Below are 13,672 nucleotides of genomic sequence, written 5' to 3' on the forward strand. Positions count from 1 at the left end.
ATGGCCTATGTTCTTTTGTGCATTCCTAGAAGAGCATAGAGAATAGTTTGCAAAGTGAAGAAATGGAGGCTTTACTGTCAAAGGTGACAGGGAATTATCAAACAGAACATTCAGACTTGCATTATTCATTTCCCTGAAGAGCTTAACTTGTGTTTCATGCATTTCAGTGTTTTGTGCATTTAAATTTGTATGAATGATTCTTGCTCCCACCGACACTCAAGTTAAGTCCCTTCAGCTGCTGGAGAAATATTTAGTCTATGTAGACTTGCCTCATATTTAAAGGTGATTTTGTTGAGAATCAAGCTAAATTCTGTACTATAAACAATCAGATATTGCTTATTGCTCTCATACAGAAACCGGCGCTATGTGTCTCAATCTCAGTTTAATGATACACACCATGTTAGAATTCCAAACCAATGCACCACTGCAGGACAGCTCTTCCTGCTGCTATCCACTATAGCGTAACAAGTTGAAACGGACCATAAAGAATGAGTGTTTGGGCTCTGACAGGAGGCTTGAAAGCACACTGGGTTTTAAATAGAATTGATAGAGTTGATATAAAAAAAAAAAAAAATTCTCCTTACAGTTAGAGGAAGGTCAAAGCAGTAGGTTTGCTGGGAATAGAAGGAGCGAGCAAATTCTTGGGTGCTCGGTTTATCTAAGCACATATAAATATGTTTGTTTCAGCAAAGATTTCAGGAAGACCTTGAAGTGTTTCTACTCAATACCCCATAAAGAGCTGTGGAAATGTGGGCAGATGTTTTTATTCTGTAAAACGCTGTGCTAATGAAACACATTATTCCACTGTGTGAATAAAGCTCAACTGCTTACATCCTCTGCTGCCATCTCCTGCTGCTCATGGTGTCCGGGAACCCACAGATCTTTTGTAATAAATATTGCATAGAAATACTGCCATTGCTTACACTGCCAGAAAAAGCTTAATGGACTGTGGAAGTCGCCAGGCAACATTTCCACCTGGGCCCATGAATTTATTCCTGAGAATGTACTGTAGAGACAGAGGCTATTGATGATCAGCAAGACTGCTGTAGTGTGGCTTGAAGGAAATACGCTTTGAGTTATTTAACTATGCAACTGGGAGCTATGATGTCCCAAATTATTTACCACATATACCATTCTTTCTACTAGCAGTACATGAATCTTTGATAAACATTTTATCACTAGATCAGAAGATGACCAGTTAATGATCAAAACCCGTAAATTAAGCAAAGTTTTTCTTTTACTGTAATAACAATCAGTAAAATGGAGCACATTTGTGTAGATAAATGCTTTCAAAAACCAGATGTTTTACAGAACACCATATTACATATAACATTAGCATATACTGTAACAACCGCACACATTAATCTATAGATTTTTCCATTTCAAAGTGATGGTATTACATAACAAGAATGAGTACAGAATGAAGAGTCCAGCATTTTAGCATTTTTGACCTTCCCATTGGACTGTTTGGGGAGACATTCTTTTTCTCTGTAGTTGCTTGGCAGCAGAGTCTAGCCTTTAGCAGTATTATAACAGGCATCACATTTCAGTGTCTAGTATCCAGGTGATTGAAATTTGTAAGTGCCCAAGGTAGAGTGTCAGATGTGTCTTAATCTGTCCCTCATGTGACCCGTAGTGTACTATAATCCTTTCAGACCATGTGTCAACCTAGTTGCCCCTGCAGGAAAACAACATCTCCTGACTGCGTTGCAACGACCTGAGGGTGTTACACCTGGGTTGGATGATTAGAGTATTGTGAGTTTGGGAGTATCCGTGTTTTGGTATGAAAGTGGGGACACAAGTAGGGGTGGCCAAAAGATTACATGATGATCTCTGGCGGTGGAATTTTAATGAATACTGTTATAATATGACGATAATATTCATCTGCTATGGGTCATACAATCAGTCTCTCTTTTGCTCTGTTGAAATAGAGCCTTGTATTGCATGGTCATTTTAAGATGCATGCATGAAACTTATAAACAGGACAGAGGGGATGAAACGTAAAAAATATTCTAAAGTTCTTTCACTTTTCTACTTTTCTTTTTCTCCTGATTATTTAGATTTTAGGAAATGACAATACGTGGTTATTGTTAGATATTAGAAGATACAGGGTTAGGGTTTAATATAAAAATTACACATATTTAAAAAAGAGTTGTGTATAATGATGTCTACTTGTGTTTAGAAATCAATAAATACGTTGTTGGAGTTCACTATCAAGTTACATAAACATAGCATATACAGAACAATAGGCTACTGAAAGCGTTTGTATTTTGCCATTTTGAAACTAAAATGTGAAACTGCCAAGTTTTCACACTGAGCTTTGGGCATTCTAGTCAAGTGAAGTGAAGTCGAATTTATTTGTATAGCACATTTTATGTACAAAACAATTCAAAGTGCTTTACATAGAATCAAAGCATTGCAGCGGGGAGTGGAAGAAGCATTAAAAATACATAAAAGAATATAAAGAGAAAGAGTGTAATTAAAATTATTAAAAACAAGCAACATTCTAGAGTGAGACTGGTCTGGATCTTATGTACTGATTGAAATGGAATAATCTGTTTTTAAACATATTGCTGGCATTGAAATTCAAAATTAAAATATATACATCTCACTTTCAACATTTTGATATTTTGTCTGTTTACCATTTCAAAAGTCAGTGTATTATATAAATGATTTGCAAATTATTGCATTCCTTTTCATTCAAATCTTACATACCGTCTCAGCATTTTTGGAAAATCATCCATCATCATTCACTGTTATACAATCTAGTACATTCCCTCTTAGCATAACGTCAGTCGTATGTATTTCTATGTTGTCTAAGACTTTCTGCCTCTCAGTCACTATATTTATTTACTGTATGTAACTACAAACCTGGTCTTACAATATGATATAGATGTTTATGTAGGAATCTGTATATGGCATTTCAGTTGATGATCATAAATATTATTTTCAAAAAGGTGGGAATACGCACCTGCCTCTTTTTTAAACCAGTATGAATTATTTGCAACACTCAGCCTTTGCCTTTGGCACTGCTTGTAAATACTCAGACACACATATTCAGCAGGTGACATACACTGTTTTTATACAGTCCAGCAGGATAGGCATTTCAGGATTTCCCACACAGATAATTGGGAAACCAGTTGCAAACCTATTTTCTGCAGCGGTATCCAGAGGAAATGTAAAGCATGATGTACAATTATTTTTGGCAATATTACCTCACTGTACCTCTTGGTTTTTGTACCTTTTGTTTCTTCTGCCTGAGTTTGTATTTAGCTTCCAGCATTTGTTTGTTCAGTGCAGCCTGTTTTGTCAATGTTAATGATTTCAGAGGTTAGCTAAACTCGTCTGATTATTCGAACCTTCAACAGCATACTTTTGTAAAGTAAAATGTGCTTGTTTTTGTTTTGAATTTGAATCTGTATGAAATATTCACAGCAAGATTCACCCCAAAGATCATTAATTTAAAGATAGTTAACATTTAACATTTGAAAACATGTGGACCCACAAATCTCATTAAAATTGCAATGTTTTTTTTTAAAGGCTTTTACATAACTGAAGTTACAAATTAAATTTAACCCATAATAGCTTCCTTGCAAAACTACAGGATTTTAAATACATATAACCTGCCTGAAATCATGGACCTAATTTGAACACGATTGTGCACATCGAAAGACCATTGACCTCAAAATATTTATTTTGTTTTTAACTTTGCAAAAGTATAATTTTTTTATCCAACTGTCACTGGAAAGGTTTTCCTAAGGGTGTAGACACACCATTCCTTCACTTCTGTTTATCTGCCTGAGGCTTTTTTATAACTCCAATGTACATGTATATAAGAATAACATATGCATAATGGCTTCCACAGAATGTGGCAGGAGGCAAGACAGGAGCACTGACTGATTGCCGTAATAAATCTAGTGTGCGACAAGATGTACAGAAAATGAGCGACACTGAGTCTGTTGAGACTGCAAAAAGTAAAGGTTCTAACCAGCAAGAGGCATATAGCTCTCTGTTGAATGTGGAAATCTCTGAGAGAGCAAGTTAGATGGAGAGTATCATAATGAGTAAGAGATTTATAATAAGCAAGACAGGGAATGAAAGTAGACTGAGACGGAAACGGAGTACTGCTGAGAGCAATCATGAAACCGTTGACCCCGGAGGCTGACTGTTGACTCGTCAGTGATGTATGTATGAATAGGCCTGGAGCAACCCTGGCAGACACAGAATAGCATTTATTTGTCAATCTGCATCACCTAATAATGCAAACAATCCCTTGATAAACTTAACCTAACATGAAGCATGAACTACAGTCATGTAAAAAGATAAATAAGTGACAACTTCTTCAAATTCTAAGGTTTTACAAATCGGGATGTGATTAGAAATAAAAATAATAACCATCTGTTCCTTACCAGATCCTACAAACTAGGCAAACAGATCCTCAGATGAACAACAACATATGACATTACACCATTTTTTTTTAATTGATTAACACAATCTAAGCCAAAATGCAGAAGCAAAAGTGTGGGAAAAAATAAGTGCACTCTTACTGCTTCTATAAGAACTAGAAGGGTATGAAGCAGCAAAGTGCTGTTAATCAAATGCCCTTGATTAGCTGATCATCTGCTAGAGTGAGCACCTCTATCCAAGCAGAGGCATTCAGGTGGTCTGGAACTCTCAACCTAGACGTGAAAGGTGTGTTTTTTTTACTGTGGTGCTCCACTTGCTCCACATTTCTGCCTTTGTCAAGTTTCAGCATCAAACAACACTTGAGGGGATGGCACTGACCGCCTTTGAGAACCTGTACTTTTTAAGGTGATGAGCTTGAGAGTTCACATCGTGTCAGTGAACTGGCTCTAAAGAGTCAAGTCAACAAGTAACAAATTATGATAAAGATCAACATAAAAAACAAAACAAAAAGGAATATCTGTTCAGGTTAAACTGAAAGTAAAAGAGACCAGTTACAGATCTTTGTTCTTATTCTCCTCTCTTTTTTCTTCTGAGGTGACCAACTCTTACAGCTCTCAAACCAAAAAAAGAAGTTGTTACCCGAGATAGAAGTCTAATGGGCTGCATGCAGCTTATGCCAAGGTGCAGCCACATACATCCTGCCAAAAGTGTTGATGCAATTTTGCTGTGATAATGGGCCATTAAAAACGTATATGTCTTCACTGCTGTATAATCCCTTTGGTTTCTGTAAATGAGGTATATGTATGCTGTCACAGTCCAGAATCTCAGAGGACCTGTGCTGCTACAAAGCTAGGACGACGGGTAGCTCTTCCATAATTCATAGCCAGACGGACATACATATGCTTTCATTTTTCTTACCGTTCACTGTCGCCTGCGATGCGAGTGTCTGTTACACCTTATATGGGATTTGCCTTAAGGCAATTGCTAATACTGTGGCTCCGGGCCAAAATGGTACACTCGTGGTGTCCTGAGCAGATGTCTTCTGCAGCAGTGGCTTTCTCATATTCCTCCAAATGTATGTATTTCAAGGTGAGCTCAGTAACCTCAAACTTGAAAATGCCAATGGAGAAGGATACATATCTTGTAACTCTGTACTAGTCGAAAAAAAATTTTTTCTTACCTATTTTATTTCTGCCATCATGAGAGCTTATATCATCATGAATCGTGCATATTCGTTTTCCTGGATATGCTTGTGATATAAGTATCAAATTCTGTCTGAAAAAAATATAAAGATGTACTAAAATCATGAATGAAGAAATACTTGCTTCTGCTTCACTGTCAGAAAAAAATCCCCTTTAGACCTCTCAGAGGCATAGGTAGAGGGAGATGGGGATCCTGCTGGGTAAGTCGGGGTTAACTGATTAGCTTTAACATGATACCTCAGAGCCAGAGCTGGCTATCTGACTTTTATCAAATCAAATCAAATCAAATCAAAATCAAATCAAATTTATTTATATAGCACATTTCATGTGAAAACAAATCAAAGTGCTTTACATAAAATAAAAGCATTGCAGCAGGGAGTGTAAGAAGCATTAAAAATACATAAAAGAAAATAAAGAGAAACAAATAAAATCATTTAAATGAATTTAAAAACAGGCAACAGTCTAGATAAGTTAAAAGATATTTCATGCCTAGACACATGAGAACAGAAATGTTTTTAACCTGGATTTAAAAATGTCTCCATTTGGTGAAAGTTTAATCTCCACTGGCAGTTTGTTCCACTTATTTGCAGCACAACAGCTAAATGCTGCTTCTCCATGTTTAGTCTGGACTCTGGACTGGACCAGCTGACCTGAGTCCTTGGATCTAAGTGCTCTGCTGGGTTTATATTCTCTGAACATATCACAGATGTATTTTGGGCCTAAACCGTTCTGGGATTTGTAAACCATCAGCAGGCTTTTAAAATCTATTCTGTGACTGACTGGAAGCCAGTGTAAAGATTTTAACACTGGTGTGATGTGTTCAGATCTCTTAATCCGGGTTAAAACTCTAGCAGCAGCGTTCTGGATGAGCTGCAGATGTTTAATGCTCTTTTTGGGAAGTCCAGTTAGAAGAGCATTACAGTAATCGAGTCTACTGGAGATGAATGCATGGACGAGTTTCTCCTGGTCTTTTTGGGAGAGGAAACCTTTAATTCTGTTGATGTTTCTGAGATGGTAAAAAGCTGCCTTGGTGACAGCTTTGATGTGGCTGCTGAAAGTCAGATCTGAGTCTATCAATTATGCTCAATTTCAGATGAACACTGCACCAAAACAGCTTAATCGCTGTTTTCAAAAATATTCACCGGAACCTTACATCAACGGAATAAAATGTGAATACTTTAATGCCACTAATGTGTGCAGAAATATTATTATAACCTTCAGTATTTCTTTGTAAATTCGGCTATTTAGGGTAGAGCTGTCAAAAAAGGGAAAGAGTGCAACCATTCCTAATAATTGTCACAAGATCATCAACAAGATCCAGGACCTGAATTCCTACCACAATTTGTTGGTTGCTTGGTAAATATGGTATATTATTGGGAAACAGACTCCACTAAGACCTCTCTGGTCTGTAGCAAGAGTCTGTAGTTTCAGCTGGAACACAGTTATGCACAGTAAATGTAATAGGACCACAGGCCTTTTTGAAATAGTTTTACTAATATATGCAGTGCTATCTGCGAAAAAATTATAAGTATGAGAGCAACTTACATTGTGTGGAAGAGGAGAAAAGTGGCCATTTAATACTCTTGCATGCTGATCAGTCATATATAATAAGCTGAAAGTAATTTCGCATGGATTGTTTCACATATTTGATGGGAAGTTTGTCATTGACATTTACATCTAAAGAGAATAAATTGTTTATTTTCCATATATTGGTTGCAAAACCTCAGACACTGGAATATATTGCGTTCCCTTTACATTAGTTCTGCCAGAAACATAGTTGGTGGGGTTTTATTTGCTAAATAGACAGGCACTTTGGTAATTGGCTTGAACGTATACTGTGTGACACATTAAATGCAATTTAGGGCCATAGATTTTAGTGGATAGTATATTCCACAAACGCTAACATATCTTGACAAAACAATTCTTTATATTCAGAAACTCCTCATTAACTCCAAGTTTTGTGTGCGTCCTTAAGCCTGTAATGATTATCATCTAAACATGGGAACAAAGCATTAACAAGGAGAGAAAAAAAAAAAAAGCAAAGAGGAAACGAAAAGGCCACGTTGAGAAAATTTACATATAAAAATGTATTTTTTCAAAAAAAAAAAAACATTATGTTACAGCAATGTAATACAGACAAGTGGTTTATGTTGATGCATCAACAATACACAGCACGTAATTGATTCATTGGGCCATGTTCATTCTTTCACTAGACAAAAGATCAAATGGTAGAGGAAGCAGAGATGCAGGCTTTTTAAGATTGACATTTCTCTTCCCTTCTTTAGTGTAATGATCCTCTCTGCAGCATATGCCCTTGATTTTGACAGCAAAAGGACTCCATCACCAAAGTCAAAATGATAGGAGACAGAAAAAAAGAGCAGCCAAAGTTTGAAGTGGAGTGGTTGGTCTGTTTTTGTGCTTTTCCTGTTCTTACTCTTTTTAAAGGAGAGTTTGTTTCACAGATAATTGTTTCAAATTGAGACCCTCTTCAGAATATGCACCTACTTTTGTCCACTGTGCAAAAACATAGTAGGGCCACAATAATCTCTATAAAATTTGTAAGTTGATGGTCCATCTTGCCTGTTGTTTTGTATTAAGTCATGTGACATAATGGCTTAATCAAACCATGTATTTTTTAATATTTAAGTATATCCATGTATTTTTAAAACCCAGAGCTAACGAATCATGCGCAAAAACGATGTTGAAAAATTAAAGAACTTAAGAGAAAAGAACTTAAAAGTTGTGTCTGATTGGTCTTAAACTCAAGTCATATGCTTGACGATTTGTGGGTTATTGTGAAACTGATACATTTAGCACTGTGGACCGGTGCGACTGTTAAGTGTTCTGAAAAGAGACTCTGTTGCAACTTCAAAAGGTTTAGACCTCTGTTATGCACGCCTAGGGGTGCGCGATCTGGCGATATAAAATCGTGACTGGCGAGGAAGAGTGGAGAATCGCAGGCGATCTACCAAATTAGAGAAACCGTATAGATCGCCTTTGCCAATCAGCGCAATGATTTTTTTTTTTTTTTTTTTTTTTTTTTAATGCTGGTTCCCGCCGATGCGGCAGACGTAGGGCGTCCTTAACCTAACCGACCAATCATAGCGAACTGTGCGTCGTGACACTTTCTTACACGCCTCCATGTTGTATTTGTAAATACTTAGAAAACGCATGGACAGCCATGGCTGAAAGCCAAGCCGACGAGCTGGTGAAGAAGAGGAAATCCACCTCTGTAATTTGGAATTGATTCGGGTTTTCTTCTACCCTAACCCACTGCTGCTGGTCCACATCAGGAATGGGAACAGCAGCAGCGGCACCATCCACAGCACACCCATAGCGGCGCACGGGAGAAACTCACGGCCAGCAGCAGCACTCTCGGGTCGGATGAGGAAACCGCTAGCTCGTAAGCCAACTACTGTGCAAGAGAAAAGGGAAGCACCGCGACTGTGACAAACATTGCACAGTTGAAAAGTATTCCTTTAGGGCGCTCTGGTGATGGCAGTGCGTGACTGGCTGCAGTAAATGAACATGCAGCGTTGCTCATCTGTTGCTAAATGGCATCATGAGGTGGAGTCAAGTCGTCATCAGTGGTTCGTTTTCCTATTTCCGGTTGCTTCACTCTCACTGTGTCAGATGTCATTAATTAGATCATTATTTTTCATCTTGAATTGGGTTACAGTATAATTACAATGTGTTGATTGCCAAATTCTTTCTTTTACTCCTTAGCTCTTCTGTGGTTCAGCATGTCGACTTAACTCTACTGTAATTGGTCTTTTTTTTTATTTTGGATGGAAGATCATGATAAAAAATCGAAATCGTGATTTTATGCAAAAAAATCGTGATACCACATTTTTTCCATATCGCCCACCCCTATGCACGCCTATGCGCCGGCCTTACCGGCAACAAGTCTGTGTAGACTTTGTTCATCGATTTTTTTTTTTTTTTATTTATATATTTTTTTATTTATTTATTTTTTTTTTTGTCGTTTTTATCTAAACATTTTTAGTGATTTTTAGTGATCTGCTTTTTATTTACATTTCGTTTTGTTTTGTGCACTGCTACCAGTAGAGCAGTGTACACAAGAGAAGAACTGTTGGCACTGTCAAGGATTGATCGGGGAATTAAACATCCAATTCCAACTGAGCTATAAAAGCTGTACCGTGGATGCAGAGCTGGAGCAAAACTAAAGGCAAAGAGGTACAAACGTTTTCTGCCCTCTGTGATTATGGGAAACGCTAACTCACTTCCAAACAAGTGTGATGAGCTAGAGGCGCTTGTGCGGAACCAACGGCTGTATAAGGAGATCAGTTTGATCTGTCTGTCTAAGTCCTGGCTGAACGACAACACATTAGACTCATGTGTGGACATTCCCGGCTTCACAGCCGTACGAGAAGATCATGACCTGAGTACAAGCGAAAAGACAGCGATATTATCAGAGATGGGTAAACCCTCCCCAATGTGACCGTTATGGAGAGGGTTCGTTGTCGAGACATCGAACTGCTGTCAGTTGGTTTCCGTGCATTCTATGCGCCCATAGAGTTCCCATACACAGTTGTCATCGTTGTTTACATTCCACCGAAGGTGGCACCTACAATGGCGTGTGACGTCATCCATGATGCCGTTGCTAGGATACAGACCCAGTATCCTGAGGCATTCATTGCAATCACAGGGGATTTCAACCACCTCTCTCTATCCTCCTGCCTGACTGGCTTTGTACAGTATGTGGACTGTCCAACACGTGGAGAAAGGACACTAGATCTGTTCTATGCTAACGTGAAGGAGGCTTACAGGGCAGTGTCCCTCACAGCATGGTCTATCTACAACCCACATACAAACCGTGTGTACAAAGACTTCCTGTTAATAAACCATGGATCACCAGTGACATCAAAGACTTCCTGAACCAGAAAAAGAGAGCCTTCCAGAATGGGGATAGAGAAAGGCGGAGGAGTGTACAACAGGAGCTTAAAAAGACATTACGTCGAGCTAAGGTATGGAGGGGCATGAGGACCATCACTGGATACAGGCTGAAGAACTCTGTGTGTGGAAGGTGATGTGGACAGAGCCAATACTTTCAACCAATACTACAACCGGTTTGACAGTGTGGCTTTTTCCACCTCTGCTGCTGCTCCCTCCACCCCCACCACTACAGCTGCTTCCTCTATGCTGCTTCTTCTGTCCAGCTGTACCTCTGCGGCAGCTTCCACCACCAGGCATCCTGAGCACAGCTGCACCTCCACATCTGTGGCAGCTCCCACCGCCTGGCCTCCTGAGCCTAACTGCACCTTCACATCTGTGGCTGCTCCCACCGCCTGGCCTCCTCAGTCCAGTTGCACCTCCACCTCTGCAGCAATTCCCACCACTAGCCCTCCTCTGTCCAGCTGCACCCCCATCTCTATGGTTGATAGCAACATCACTCCTGTCGCCATTCCTCCGCTACAACCTCTGTATCAAACTATAGAGGAGGTTGGAGCTGAGCTCAGGAGACTTAAATCAGGGAGGGCTTCAGGCCCAGATGGAGTCTGTCTAAGGCTTCTCAAGGACTGTGCTGGTCAACTAGCAGTCCCTCTTCAGAGGCTTTTTAATATGAGCCTTGAGATGGAAAAAGTCCTGATGCTGTGGGAAAACTTCTTGTCTCATACTGGTGCCCAAATTAGGGCAACCGGTGGAGCTGAATGATTACAGACCGATGGCTTTGACATCTCATATCATGAAGACCTTGGAGAGACTCCTTGTTCGTCGCATGAGATTGCAGGTTGACACGATTCTGTACATGTTGTATTGGGCATATGCCTATCTGGATGTGCCTGGTTTTTGCGAGCACTCCTATTTCTAAAATAAGAAAAAGTCTCCAAACTATGGATCGTTTGTTACTTAAGGAACTAAAGAAAAATATCAAAAAAATATATCAGATATTGCAGGCCTTTTAACTTTAAAGGTTTAAATGGAAGTGTTTTGTATGTTGTATTATCAACAAATACTGAAGTTGGCAACTTGCAATACTTTATTCAGTGACATTGTACATTTAACTCTTTCGGTGCCATTGACGTCTATAGACGTCAATTTAAAAAAAACGTTCACTGCCAAAGACGTCTATAGACGTCAATTGCGTTTTTTAACGGAGCGGGCTGGGGGACAATCTAGCGGAGTTCGTCACTAAATCTTAGGCTTGTAAACACTAAACAGAGAATATACTGGCAAAATTACCCGCTAGGTGGCAGCAGTGCCACTATGCACAAAAAAAAAGAGCTTGTTTTCTCCATTTTTTGGGGTCAAAAAGCTGTTTTTGGTGAAACCAACCTATGTTCTACTGTCTATTACTAAAAGACTGAAAATGGTAGAAACAAACTTTTTTTTCCTGATCAAAGAAGAGAGTCTACTCTTTCTTTTGGTAATTTCGGTGTGTAAATAGTCATAAGACACACTTTTCTGTGGGTCTTCGAAAATCAGTCAAAATACTGAAAAACACTTGGCAGTATGGGTGTCTCTGAACTGAAAATGGCTGGCAGCCAATGAGTTAAGATATTAGAAAAAATCTGTCCGTTTTTTTTTTTTTTTTACAAATCTTCCTCCCCTGCACCAATGACTCCTGTTCATCCCATTTGTACTTATGATGTGTAAAACTGCTTGTTGTCAGCCTTGAGTGATCATGTTGCTGTCTCGGTTTGTGGAGATTTGTATGTGAGCATAAAAGACATTTAGTAAGGTAGTTTAATTCTTTAAAAACATACAAGCACAGTCACCTAAGAAAGATGTAGAACATTGAGGGAATCAGTTGAACTTTCTTTAAGAAGTGTTATTATTATTATCATTATTATTGTATTTCCTCAAAGTCCTAAGTGTCAAGTGTTCAATGAATAGTTAATTTGCCTACTAAATAGGTCCTTTTCACCTTTCTTTTGCATGTCAGTGTATACACAGTAGATGTGGCCCTGAGTAACTGAGCACGACCATTTAGATGGTGATAGAGGTGACTTACTAGCCCCTTTCACACTGCGACCCGCTACCTTAGTGGGTCCAAATTGCACCTTCGACCCGCGTCGAGCAATGTGAACGCTTGGCGTGTTAGGTGACCCGTGTCGCCTGAAGCCGAGTTCAGGGGGCGTTGCCTAGTGGCAGAGCGTCACACGAAACACATAAAATGCTGGGCGTGTACAATTACGTACCATGCGTCGGAGGTAGGGTTAAATAGAGTAGAGTAGAGTACTATTTATTAATCCCGAAGGAAATTAAGGTGTCAAGGAGCAAACATATATCAATACAAAAAACAGGCACTATACACAACATTGCACATATAACAGCCATATAACTCTTCCATATATATCAGCCATATAGCTCTTCCATACAATCAGCAAAAAAATCACCTTGAGAACCCGTTTTTGCAATTGTATATGCAGTTCATGGAGATGTTATTTTACGGGGTGTGGATGGTTACAACGTGGGATGCCACCGAAGAACATATGCGGAGAATACAAGAGCACTATAGTCCCCGAAATGTGGCGGTAAATAACGTCCTCTGCTCGGAGGCTGAGGAGCTCAATTGCATTCACACCAAACTTGGCTCGGCAAAAAGACTAGGGTCCGACGCGGGTCGAAAGCATGACACCGCAGCTTGTAGAGTGTTAATCCAACATGGCAGCGGACACAACGTTACCGTTCGATGCAGCCTTAGAAAGTGTTTTAAGTAGCTTAGAACGCAAGTTTACTTTTAAAAAAGAGCAACGTTTGGCGTTGAAAGATTTCATTGCCTCGTCGAATTTCTGTCGCTCCACATACTTCATCTGGTATAAGTGATACAATTGGCTATGAATCGCGCGCAAAGCAGCATGGGAAGAACCAGACGCCATTTGATAGACATTCGTAGCGCGCAATAAACGGCTCTAGGCATTCGTAAACCACGCCTCAAATATGAGAAAATGCACACCTAGTTCCCAGACCACCATCTCATCGAGATGTGGACGCGTCAGCCAGGCTATCGATATGCATCAAAACTCTATTAACTGCGTTTTCATTATTCAGCAGGACTGCAGTCTCAAAACCTCAGATTAAAGCTGAGACTTGACACA

The 13,672-nt window shown here is 39.3% G+C and overlaps 1 protein-coding gene across 4 annotated transcripts in view; it reads left to right on the top strand.

The window, feature by feature from the left end:
* LOC142379793 (CUB and sushi domain-containing protein 3-like) overlaps positions 1 to 13,672 on the top strand; it is a 284,354-nt gene that overhangs the window by 137,660 nt on the left and 133,022 nt on the right. The gene's annotated exons all lie outside the window — the stretch shown is intronic.

Source organism: Odontesthes bonariensis, chromosome 5 (genome assembly GCF_027942865.1).
Source record: "Odontesthes bonariensis isolate fOdoBon6 chromosome 5, fOdoBon6.hap1, whole genome shotgun sequence".
Classification (NCBI taxonomy): Eukaryota; Metazoa; Chordata; class Actinopteri; order Atheriniformes; family Atherinopsidae; genus Odontesthes; species Odontesthes bonariensis.